The 12,574-nt window shown below is 37.5% G+C and overlaps 1 long non-coding RNA gene across 1 annotated transcript; it reads left to right on the top strand.

The window, feature by feature from the left end:
- Positions 1–2,269: 2,269 nt before the first annotated feature.
- LOC129146078 (uncharacterized) lies at positions 2,270–9,086 on the top strand. The gene is made up of 3 exons (XR_008552484.1): positions 2,270–2,408; positions 7,094–7,322; positions 9,044–9,086. It is a non-coding gene; the product is annotated as an uncharacterized LOC129146078 (long non-coding RNA).
- The last annotated feature ends 3,488 nt before the right edge of the window (positions 9,087–12,574 follow it).

The following is a 12,574-nucleotide window of genomic DNA, read 5'->3' on the forward strand; positions in this document are numbered from 1 at the left end:
GTAATACTGGACTATGGTGGCCCCTAATCTAATTACTGGTCTTTATAAGAAGGAAATTTTGACACAGAACATGTTGAGGGGGAAATGCCACGTGAGACCCTGCAAAGACAACGCCAGGTAATGATGGGAGCAGAGATAGGAATGACATATCTCCATGCCAAGAAATATGAAGGTGGCTACCAACTACCAGGAACAAAGAAGTGGCAAGAAAGAGCTCCCCAAAACCCTCAGAGAGAGCAGTCTCCCTGTCAGCATCTTCATTTTGGACTTCTAACCTCCAAAACTATGAAACAATAAATTTCTGTTGTTTTAAGACACCCAATTTGTAGCAGTTTGGCCAGGAGGTTTTGTGGCTTAGGTAAACTGAATAGCAAACTTCCAGAGACTTCCTGAAGTCTCAACTATCCTAACATTGAGAACTAACTCTTCAAAGTTGACCGAATAGAAAGTATAGAAGAGAATCCTTATTAAAGAGGTCCATCCCAATGAAATTTTGACTCAATGTTCATTTTATTACTCCCCCCTTGAACAGACACGTACACACACACATACACACACAAATGAAGCTATTAATTGGAATCTCTGCAGAGTGACCTGCTGTACAAAAAGAGTACCTTAGTCTAAAACCTGAAGAAGTTGAAAATGTGAAGGGAGATTCTTCAATCCCCCTTACAACATTTGTATTAACTTTCTATTGCTACAAGTAACCACAGATTGAGCAGCTCATTAGTGACCTGAATGCTACCTTTAAAAACCCTTCACATCGAACAGCTGGGACTACATCAAATTAAAGAGCTTCTGCACAGCAAAAGAGACAATAACAAAAACAAAGAGAAACCCCACCAACTGGAGAACATTTTTGCACCCAACACTAATGATAAAGGACTGATCACAAAAATCTGCAAAGAGCTGATGAGACTCAGCAACAACAAAGAAAATAATCCAGTCAAAAAATGGGCAGAAGAGCTAAAAAGAAACTTCTCTGAAGAGGAAATGCAAATGGCCAACAGACATATGAAAAAATGTTCAACATCACTTGTAATCAGGGAAATGCAAATCAAAACTACCATGAGATACCATCTCACACCAGTGAGAATGGCACATATTAAAAAAACTCGCAACAACAAATGTTGGCGAGGATGTGGAGAAAAAGGAACTCTTCTGCACTGTTGGTGGGAGTGCAAACTGGTCCAACCACTATGGAGAGCTGTGTGGAGATTTCTGGACCTACTAAACATAGAGCTTCCATATGATCCAGCAATTCCACTCCTAGGTATTTACCCAAAGGACACAGAAACATCAATTCCAAAGAGCACCTGCACCCCTATGTTTATAGCAGCACTGTTTACAATAGCTAAGCTTTGGAAACAATCCAAATGCCCAAAAATAGATGACTGGATCAAGAAGATGTGGTACATATACACCATGGAATATTACTCAGTGCTGCACCTCCCCCTGCAGTGACCCTTAGGGCTAATGGCTTGCGCCACGGTCCCTAGGTCCGGCTGGGCAACCAGCGCGCAGGCGGAGAACAGCAAAACCCCCTGAAGATATACTTGCTGCACCTCCTCCTGCAGTGACCTCTAGGAATCCCTAGGTCCGGCTGGGCAACCAGCGCGCAGGAGGAGAACAGCAAAAAACCGCCTGAAGACATAGATAAGACGGAAACCTGTTGAAAGATAACGACCACCAGAAGCCACTACAGGAATGCTGTTCGCTCGGAAACTTATCTCACCTTCTCTAGACCCACAAACTTTATTCTAATACAACTGTCTCTCTAAAATCTTTTCTCTTTCTCTGTTTAAAAGGTCATTGGTTTGCCGATTAAAAAAGAACATACGAAATCTAATAACTAGGCTGATTCAAATGAAACGTTACTAAACTCTGTGTATTAATTGAACTGCTAGCTTAATAATTTCTCTGTTGTATACTTAGCCTAGTTTGTATTAATCTAAATGATAAAAATATTACATTGTGAAAAGTAAAATTCACCTGTGTTAATTAATAGTAATAGTGAGTAGTTAAAACAAAAAGTAATCATATAAAACAAAAAGAAAAATTAATAGCCTAACTACTTAGGAATGTGCCTGGGTCCAGATGTAAATCACTGCCCTGTCAATGATAAGCTAAACCTATAAGCAAGCTAATTTCTTCACTGATGTTCGCCATTCCTATGCCTTTAGAAAACATATATATACTGGTCACCAACTCAAATAAAATTACACTCAGATTTTCACTCTTGAAGTGTGTCTGTTTGTCATTTCTTTAACCGAATCCGTGACCACCCTGCGCAGTCTCTCAACCCTGAGACGGCCTCATCGTCTACTGCTGTGCTGGTCCGCGGCAGGTGGCGCCTGAACGTGGGGCCCAAATTCAAATATTGCTGAGTTTTTCCACCCAAAGGAGAGGTGAGTAACGAAGAGATTGCGTTTGGGTAAGCTATCTCCCTTCTTGTGTGTGAGTGTGAATGTGATTCCCTTAAAAATACCCTCTTTTAAAAGTCAGGGATAGGATCCTCACTGAAGCGTCCGGAGCTTGCTGATAAAGGGTGATCAGTTTGAAATAGTGAGAAGTTTTTCTAAGAGTGAATGCTCGTGGTGCTGTGTGTGTGTGAGAGTGTATGAATACGGCTCCACGGCCTCGTAGCTACGGAGTCTGAGTGGGCTGCACCCGCGATTCCCGTGGAGGAACGTCATATGGCATAACGGTCATCTGCTCTTCGGAGTAGCCTGGTCCGGGACTTATACGGACAGACCTTAGCTAAGACGCCTCCGCAAGTTCCCGCGAGGGACACGGGCCGGACAGCACAGTTGAAAGAAATCTCTGCTTGAGTGAACGAAAGCACCACGAGACCATGGGTCAACAGCAGACCAAAAATAGAGATCTTTTTCTATCTATATTAAAAAATATGATTGAAACACGAGGTATTAAAGTAAATAAAAAAGCTCTACTGCAACTTTATGAATTCATATTATGGGTATGCCCGTAGTTTCCAGAAGAAGGCAGTCTGTCACTGGAAACTTGGAAGAAAGTAGAAAAAGAAGTAAGAGAGTTTTATGGCCTTCATGGACCGTCTCAGGTTCCGAAACAGGCTTTGTCTTTGTGGGTACAAGTTAAAGATCTGCTGGTTGATGCCACTGAGGCAGAATTGTGGGAAAGCCAACAGGATGAAGTTCAGGATAATCCTAAAAACAATAATGATCTAAACACGTCATTATTCGCTCAAGCCTCTGCTCCCGTATTGAAGGAATCTCTTTCCCAGTCAGAGGATGAGTTTAATGATCATGAATATACTGAAATGCTAGACAAATTGACTTTCAAAAATGATAAACCCTCCCGCCCACCCGCTAACCTTTTTCCAGTTGTTACCAAACCTAAAATTGCATTAGATAATAATCCTAATCATATCAAGGCCCATCGAGGGCCGCTGGGTGGCATTCTAGGATCAGCAAGGGAGGCCAGTAAGACGGGAGATTTTTCATTTGCCTTTCCCGTGGCCGGACCTCCGACTTTGACTCGTGCTGATGACGATGGCCCTGCATGGGAGGCCATCCCTATAAAAACCCTAAAAGAATTACAGTTAGCTGTTCAGACAACAGGTCATAACTCCCCTTATATTTATCAAATTATTGACATGCTATCGGCCACTTGGATGACCCCTTATGATTGGCATAATCTTGCCAAGGCTGTACTTCCCTCGGGAATGTATGTATTATTTCGCATGGAATATGAGGACCAAGTACATGCCTTCTTTAAAAAATATGATGATGAGGTCAAGGCTGAGAAAATTTCCCTTTCTATGTTCATGGGAACAGACAAATATACTGAGGTACGCAGACAGACTGCCCTACCAAAAGATGTCTTAGTCAAAATTAATAAGTTGACTGGAAAAATCTTCCTTCACCTGAACATAAGCCTGCTAACCTTACTGATATACACCAATGCCAGGATGAAAGATACCAGGATTTTGTGGCCAGATTAAAAAATGCTCTGGATAAGGTTCTTCCATCTTCCAGAGTACAACATTTGTTGTTTAAACAACTTGCATGGAAAAATGCTAATTCCCTCTGTAAAGAACTAATTACACCTGAAAAAAAAAAAAAAATTCAAAAACTTATGGCTGTCTGTATCCCTAAATAACATCAAAGAGGACTCAGCTGACAGCCCCATATCAACAGAACAATTACCTAAACAGATAGGTCGTTTTTTTGCCTGGCTGGAGGCAAAATGAAAGATGCAAAACAAAAGGTAAAAGAGAAAATAGCCTGCAGTATTAGAGAAAGTGATCAGGATTCTTGAAATAGTTAAATTGTTTTTCAAAAGCCAAAAGTCAATCTGACTCCCAATTATAAAACCATTCCAAAATCCAGCCCAAATTTCCAGCTCGGACTTGACTAAAATTGTTGAGATAAAAATAAAAACTCAAAAAAAATAAGAGATAATGTGACATGATCTTAAATGAAAAAAAAAAAAAAAAAACAAACAAACAAAAAAAAAACAAAAACTCCAATCTTTTCCTGTTAATTATTTGGGGAAGAGGCTAGGTTCCCCCTGGTGAAGTTTTGCCATTTGTTTCTTTAAAAATAAATAAATAAATAAATAAGGCATTTATAAATAATAGTATTCAAAGTTCATTCACAATTGTTAAAGTGATAAAAAATGGTTAAATATGAGTGTATGAGACTATATGACTATAATATGACTAAAAGGTTTTTATTAAAATAGTATAAACCCACTGCAGTGGGCTGGTGGAGGCTGCCCTTGACCTCAACAAGCAGCTGCCTGGACTTTTTCTCCAGTGTTGGGATCACTGACAGGTCTCTACTACCTTCCTGCTGTGAAGGACTAAACTTTTCTATTATCCATCCACCTTAAATAACTATTTTGGTTCATTCTAAAAAAAAAAAAAAAAAAAAAAGTTCCATTTCCCTGTGTTTCTCTGATTTTAAAGTCTAAATTGTCTTAGGCAAAAACTGCTGAGTTACTTTTGACCTGCTAACAAGCTATACAAAATGCTTATTGGTTAAATAAAAGCTTTTAATTTTATTTATTGGACCTGTAAAAAATTAAGTTTCTTGTTAAAACAAACTAACCTGGTAAAACATAAAGTAATAATACAGACATTTTTGAGCTAAATTCTAAACCTCAAATTTTACAGGCATACTGTAAAAATTTATCTCTTCTCCTGTTTTCAAGATAACAGTGTTCTTTTATGTTTTAAAATATGACCGTTCCCAGTGAGATAATGTGTTAACAACCTAAAGCCAAAAAATCATTTCTTAAAAATGTAAACTCCAAAAATATTTCTTATCAAAAATAATTAGTAAAAACTGCCATGACTGCTGTGGTCTCCAGCCCAAAGTCTTTGGTAATAATTAAAATTAAACACTTATTCTGTGTACAGATTTTAACTGTTAACTCATTAAAAACCTCAGTATCTTCATACATATTGGTAAAATAATTGTGTTTCAAAATATATGCACATGGCCAAAATTTAAATGTATATTAAAAAAAAAAAAAAATCTCTGTATCTGTTTGTCTTTCTTTGTGTTTGTTTTGTTTTTTACCTCCGGAGGACTAGTTATAAATGGCGCCTATATAAGTTCTAATAAAAACAAATTTTGAGATCATAATCCAAATTTTTAATATATAAGAGCTAGTTCAAATTTTATGATATAATTCAAAGCATATATCCTTAAAGTTATAGTGTTAAATATTAATAATCTACTCTGTGTAAATGTATCTTTAAAGTATTCTTTCCTTAACTAGAAATGTATATATATATATATATACTTATATATGTAAATTTTTTGTCATATTAAAACCAAGCTATACTGTTTTTAAGTCAATTTTAAAAATCTGCAATGTTTTAAGTAGCATTTTGGGGTGGTGAACACACCAAGCACCTCCTTGTGTTCTGGAATACTGAAAGAAAACCAACATCATGATTTGTTGAAAGTTTTAGTGGTGTCTGAAGAAAAGAGGGAGAGCAATTGATAACTGATAGTAAGTAAAATAAAAAGAAAAGGGAAAGTAGTTTTGTCTTAAAATTAAAATATCTGGTTGTGCCAGAATGTGGAAGAATAGAGAAAAAGCTAAAATTGAGGGTATGTAGTAAGTTGTAGAAGGTTGAGGGGAAGTGAATTTTATTTGCCTTGATTTATAAAACCTGCAAATAATGGGTTTGAAAAGAAACAATGATATGTGTTAGAAATTTGACTGTATTGCATTATTTAATCAATTTATTCACATAATAAAAAAGATTAATTAATACTAAAGCTTGCTTTCATGTGGCCACACAGGCCATTTCAGTAAAATTGTCAACACTGTAATACTAAACTAAGCCAGTATCTTCATAGAAATTTAATATTGTTGTTTCTGTTGTTTTTCTAATATTTATGGCAAAGCTTCCCGGAAATCTAAATTCAAGTACAAATTTGGTAGCCTGTCATTTGGCTGATGCAAGGAAATTTTGTGGAACCTCAGTAGAGCTCCTGAGACACTCCACAAGTTTTCTCCCTTTCCTCTGGGAAAAGCCGTTAGATAAATTTGTTCGATTTGGTTTACCTAGTAAAGTAAAACTGGAAGGGAAGCATTGTCACTTGGGAAAATTGTAAAACTTTGGCATGTACAAAAATGTTAACATTGGTTTTCTAAAACAAAATCTTTCAATACCTAATATATATGTAAATTGTCAATAATTATTGTTGCCTTGTAATATTATATACTTCAATGGTTTAATGTCTGCAGGACTTGTTTCTACACAAAATAAGAAAAAAAGGCCTCAATTGATTCAAAATGATAAACTTTTGAGAGTAAAAATTTTCTACAAAGAACTGTATAGACTGTTGAAAATACACCTGATTTTTACTGTTTTGTTTGACATAACGTTGAAAATGTTTTTACGTTTTGCCTTCATTCAACAAAATTTTCTTGTTTTGACTGACCAGACTCTACAGCAATGTTATATATATATATATTTTTTTTTCTTTTTCTAGCAGAGCTAACCTTTTGTGTGACTTTGAGTACAATTCTTCCAGGGAGTAACATAGAGCTAAACTAAAATGTGGAGAAACTACTGCTTTGTTCGTAGGGTTCCAGAGACCTCTGAAAATGATGAGGAAGCTTGCCTCCATTGGCAGGACTGAATAACCCGGTTCCCTGGACAGAAAGCTCTGTCATGAAGCCTGAACTCTTTCGTCTTTTCACTGCCTTTGATGATGTACACTTCAAACAACCTGGACAGGACACCGCTAAGATCCCAGTGCGTGCCTGCGTTGGATACCCCTTTGCTCTGCTCCTGGGAAATGCTTCATCCACACGTATCCAATCCCGTGGGAACTCTTATTCTGTCCAATGTTCCGGTTGTGTGGTTACTAATTGTATTACCCCCCCTCTTGTTCGTCTATATCCTGTGGTGGTCTTGCTCAAAAGACCCCCCTATGTTATGTTACCTGTTGATTTACATGATATGCCTTGGTATGATAATACTGCCATGCAAATCTTGGATGAGGTGCATGCTCTTCTTCGTCCTAAATGTTTTATTGTTGCTCTTATTCTTGGTATTGCTGCATTAATTTCCTTAGTTACCTCTTTAGCTGCTTCCTCTGTTGCTTTAATTCAGGAAGCTAAGACAGCTTCTTTTGTAAATGACCTTACCAAAAATGTGTCCATGGCGCTCTCTACACAGCGGGACATTGACTACAAGTTGGAAAGAAAGTTAAATGCTCTGGAAGAAATTGTTATTGCTATTGGCGATGAGGTTCAACTCCTCAAACAACAACTGTCTACTCGATGCCATGCTCAGTTTCGTTTCATTTGCGTTACGCCTCTGCGTTATAACTCTTCCTTACATTGGAATCTTACCAAACATCACCTATTGGGTATCTGGCGTAACAATGACCTTTCTCATGACCTCTCATCTCTCCAATCTGAAATTTCTTCTGTCAGTAAATCTCATCTGGATACTTCAGTCTCTTCCTTTGCCCATTCTCTAGCTTCTACTCTCCAATCTTTGACTCCTACTCACTGGTATCATCTTGTTCTTTCCTTCATTGCTCTTTCCCTACTTGTCCTTCTCCTTTGTCTTTTAACTCCCCTCTGTGTCCGCTCACTTCACAGGTCGATCTACCGCCTTCAACGTGACATGTACGCCTACCAACTCCGTTTTAAAAAAAAAACAAAGGAGGACCTGCTGCACCTCCCCCTGCAGTGACCCTTAGGGCTAATGGCTTGCGCCACGGTCCCTAGGTCCGGCTGGGCAACCAGCGTGCAGGCGGAGAACAGCAAAACCCCCTGAAGATATACTTGCTGCACCTCCTCCTGCAGTGACCTCTAGGAATCCCTAGGTCCGGCTGGGCAACCAGCGCGCAGGAGGAGAACAGCAAAAACCGCCTGAAGACATAGATAAGACGGAAACCTGTTGAAAGATAACGACCACCAGAAGCCACTACAGGAATGCTGTTCGCTGGGAAACTTATCTCACCTTCTCTAGACCCACAAACTTTATTCTAATACAACTGTCTCTCTAAAATCTTTTCTCTTTCTCTGTTTAAAAGGTCATTGGTTTGCCGATTAAAAAAGAACATACGAAATCTAATAACTAGGCTGATTCAAATGAAACGTTACTAAACTCTGTGTATTAATTGAACTGCTAGCTTAATAATTTCTCTGTTGTATACTTAGCCTAGTTTGTATTAATCTAAATGATAAAAATATTACATTGTGAAAAGTAAAATTCACCTGTGTTAATTAATAGTAATAGTGAGTAGTTAAAACAAAAAGTAATCATATAAAACAAAAAGAAAATTAATAGCCTAACTACTTAGGAATGTGCCTGGGTCCAGATGTAAATCACTGCCCTGTCAATGATAAGCTAAACCTATAAGCAAGCTAATTTCTTCACTGATGTTCGCCATTCCTATGCCTTTAGAAAACATATATATACTGGTCACCAACTCAAATAAAATTACACTCAGATTTTCACTCTTGAAGTGTGTCTGTTTGTCATTTCTTTAACCGAATCCCTGACCACCCTGCGCAGTCTCTCAACCCTGAGACGGCCTCATCGTCTACTGCTGTGCTGGTCCGCGGCAACTCAGCATTCAAAAAGATAAACACATGCAATTTGCAGCAACATGGATGGCGCTGGAAGGGATCATGCTCAGCGAAATAAGCCAAAAAGAAAAAGAAAAATACCGGATGGTCTCACTCATAGCAGGAATCTAGAAAACTTAAATAAGGGACCAGGAAAATGAATATAAGAAAGTGAAAATCAAAATCAACAAAAAACTATGAACCAGAGACACTTTTTGGGGGTGGGGGGCGGGAGGGAAGGATTGGGGTCAGAATAGGGCGTTTGCAATTGTATGGGGGAATATAAAAATAAAATTTAATATTAAAAAAAAAAATAAAAAAAAAAAATAAAAACCCTTCACATCAATACCTAAACTATTATTTGGCTAACCGGAGTACAGAAATCTGAAAGCACCTCTGGAATTCTGCCTACCACAATGCTATGAAATGTATCATTGGGCTCTGTGAGCAGCTACATAAGCAGGTTCCTAGCTTGATGAAAGCTGTTGCTCTTTCCTGGTTGGTCAGGTAGGGGGCTCTGAGTCCTTGGGAAAAACCTGGATTGCAGCAGCATTAATGCTGATCACACCATATTCTGCCCCAGAGTTCCCTCCTAAGCACTTCCAGAAACTTATCTCAGTCCTTTGTCACATTAGAGTTTCAAGTAATCTAACTATCAGCTATAAAATTGCAATAAAATAAGCAAATAACCACAGGGGGAAAGCCAGAGGAATGGTAGCTTTCTGCAAAGCTAATATGATATAGTTACACAGCATGCTCTGCTTTCGGGATCACAGGGGTGATTGCTATGTGCACGGTCCCGTTTCGTTTCTGATACACCAGGAACTCACACTAACAGCAACCCTAGTGTTGAGAGAAAACTCGATGTGTGTGCTCTGGTTTGTTACTACTTAACTGCAATTATGCTTTCAAGAGAGTGTTGCTTTAAGAACCGCCCATTTAATTTCTTAGACTTTGAAAACCTTCTAGAAGAGTAATTGCCTGACATGGAACACCTAGGAGGGGAATTGAAATAAAAAGTCTTTTACTGAGTGGCAAAAAAGAAAAAGTATTAAATGCTTGATTAGAGGTTTTATGGCACTAATAGTGTATGTTAAAAAAAAAAAAAAAGCCAGATGAACAGTCCACATCCTGCCTTTCTCTTCTGTCACTGCAAGATGCAAATTCCCACTCCACAGTGAACACCCCAAACTAACTCTGAAATTCTGGATGTTGAGTATTTTCTTGCTCAATTTACTTTCTCAAAAGATTGCTTTACACTGTGCCAGCCTCATATCATGTACTTAAAGATTTTGGGCCTGACATACCCATACCTAGGTTCTTCCACTTTCCACCTTAGGATAGTCATGGAATTTCTGAGCCCCAGATTTCTCAACAATGAACTAGAAATAAAAACATCCATATCTTGGAGACTTAAGAGAAAATTATCTGGTACATAATAAATGCCCAAACATTAAATCTCTTTTCCCTATTCTCCTGTTTCCCTGTTTATGTTCTAATTAATCTTAGGCTTGTGCCTCCAAGAGTATTGCAAATAGATCACAAATCCTCTAAAAGCAAAAGATTCTTTGATTGGCATTCAGGAGATTTCCGCCCAGGAGTGGAAAAGTAAACTTGATTAAGCCAATTGCCCTCTCTGTGTTGCAATTTCCACAGGTAGAAGAGGTTATTTAACCACATGGATTGTCCAGCTCTAAAACATCATGTTAACACCTATTTTCTACCTCTTTAAAGACCGTACTGAGCAGGAAGTAGGCATTCAGCTATGGCTTGCTGACTGCTTGCTGAGTGAGTGAGCTCAATATGATAGGCTTAGTGGCGACAGATACTAGGAAGTAATAGGAATAAATCCAACATAAATCATTCTTAGTTTGAACCAAAGAGTTCTAAGAGAATTTGAAAATAAAACAAAATTTCCCCTTGAGAGTTAGAAGGTAGTAAATTGTGTCTAACATACAGTTTGCTCATTAACTGGCTTTGAATACAGCCCAGTCTCTCCAGCTTCTTTTTGTTCTCAACAATGTCATGAGCTGTTTCTTATTGTGGAGTCAGACTGCTATTCATCCTGGAGAATCGCGCAAGTGAGGAAACAGCAGAGAATTCCTAGAGGTTGTGAAATCTTAGAAAGGTCATAGAGACTATGCTTTCACAGTAACTTCTGCAATGGTAAGTAGGAGACCTGCTGAATTTTCTTGAGGGTTATTTTTTATTGAATTTTAATTTCTATAGCATGAAATGCTCATATTATGCCAAGAGCTAGAAGCAACCTGATTATTGACAGATAAATGGATAGAGCAGATATGGTGTGTGTGTGTGTGTATATATATATACACATATATATGTATTCGTGTATACAGTATATATATTGTGTATTGTGTATATAGTATTCTATTGTATATATACATACACAAGTGTTATAACACATATAATCAGTCTTCACAAGCCTAAGTTATAATACATATACATATGTGCATACATGGTAGAATACTACTGAGCTATAAAAAAATGGAAATTCTGTTATTTGCAGCAACATGAATGAAACTAGAAGGTATTATTTTCAGTGAAATAAGTCTGACAGGGAAAGACAAACACCAGGATTCATTTTAAGTGGTGTACAGGGAAACAAACAGATAAACTGAATAAAACATTAAACTAATTTTGCTATGTTGTTAGCAATTTATACACCTTCATAACTACCATCCCATTCAAGAGGTGAAATATTTCCCATCTTCCCAGAAAGTTCCCAATATTCTTCTCCAGTCAACACTACCCCCTGGCAACTGCTGCTCCAATTTCCCTCACAACATCTTAATTTTTCCTGTTGAGAAATTCATATACAGAACACACGAAAGACAGCTTTTGTGTCTGGCTTCTTCTGCTGAACATAATGCTCTGAGATTTATTCATGGTGTTATGTACATCAGGAAAGCATTTCTTTTTATCACTGGCTAGTATTCTGTTGTATGAAAATACCACAACTTAAATGTTAATTCTGCTGTTGATGCAGATGGACATTTGAGAATTGTTTTAGGATTTTATGAATAAAACTATGATGAAAATCTTTGCCAATAGGACATATTTTGTATTTCTCATGGTTAAATAACCAGAAATGAAATTACTGGGTAGGTATATGCCCCAATGTCTATTTACACCTTGATTTCTGAAGGTGAAACTCACAAAACATTTTTTCCATTATTGGTCTCCATCCCATTATTGGAAAGTTCATATTAATCTCCAAAATTTAGCAATATGTATTTTGCACTCCCTATATGGCAGAACTAGGGATAAGCTTCTGCAAGCATTATCTCATTAATCTTAACAAAACTCTATAATTATCACAATTTACAAAGATTCCATGAGGTTAATAAGGAAGTTTATTATTGAGTTCTACTAGAACTCAATAGAAAATAATTTCCAGAACGTGCATTCTTAATCATTTTATATATTGCCTCCTTTCTTTCACTAAGTCTGTCCTCAG

This window comes from Talpa occidentalis, unplaced genomic scaffold, assembly GCF_014898055.3.
Source record: "Talpa occidentalis isolate TD23 unplaced genomic scaffold, MPIMG_talOcc4v2.1 talOcc4.17, whole genome shotgun sequence".
Classification (NCBI taxonomy): Eukaryota; Metazoa; Chordata; class Mammalia; order Eulipotyphla; family Talpidae; genus Talpa; species Talpa occidentalis.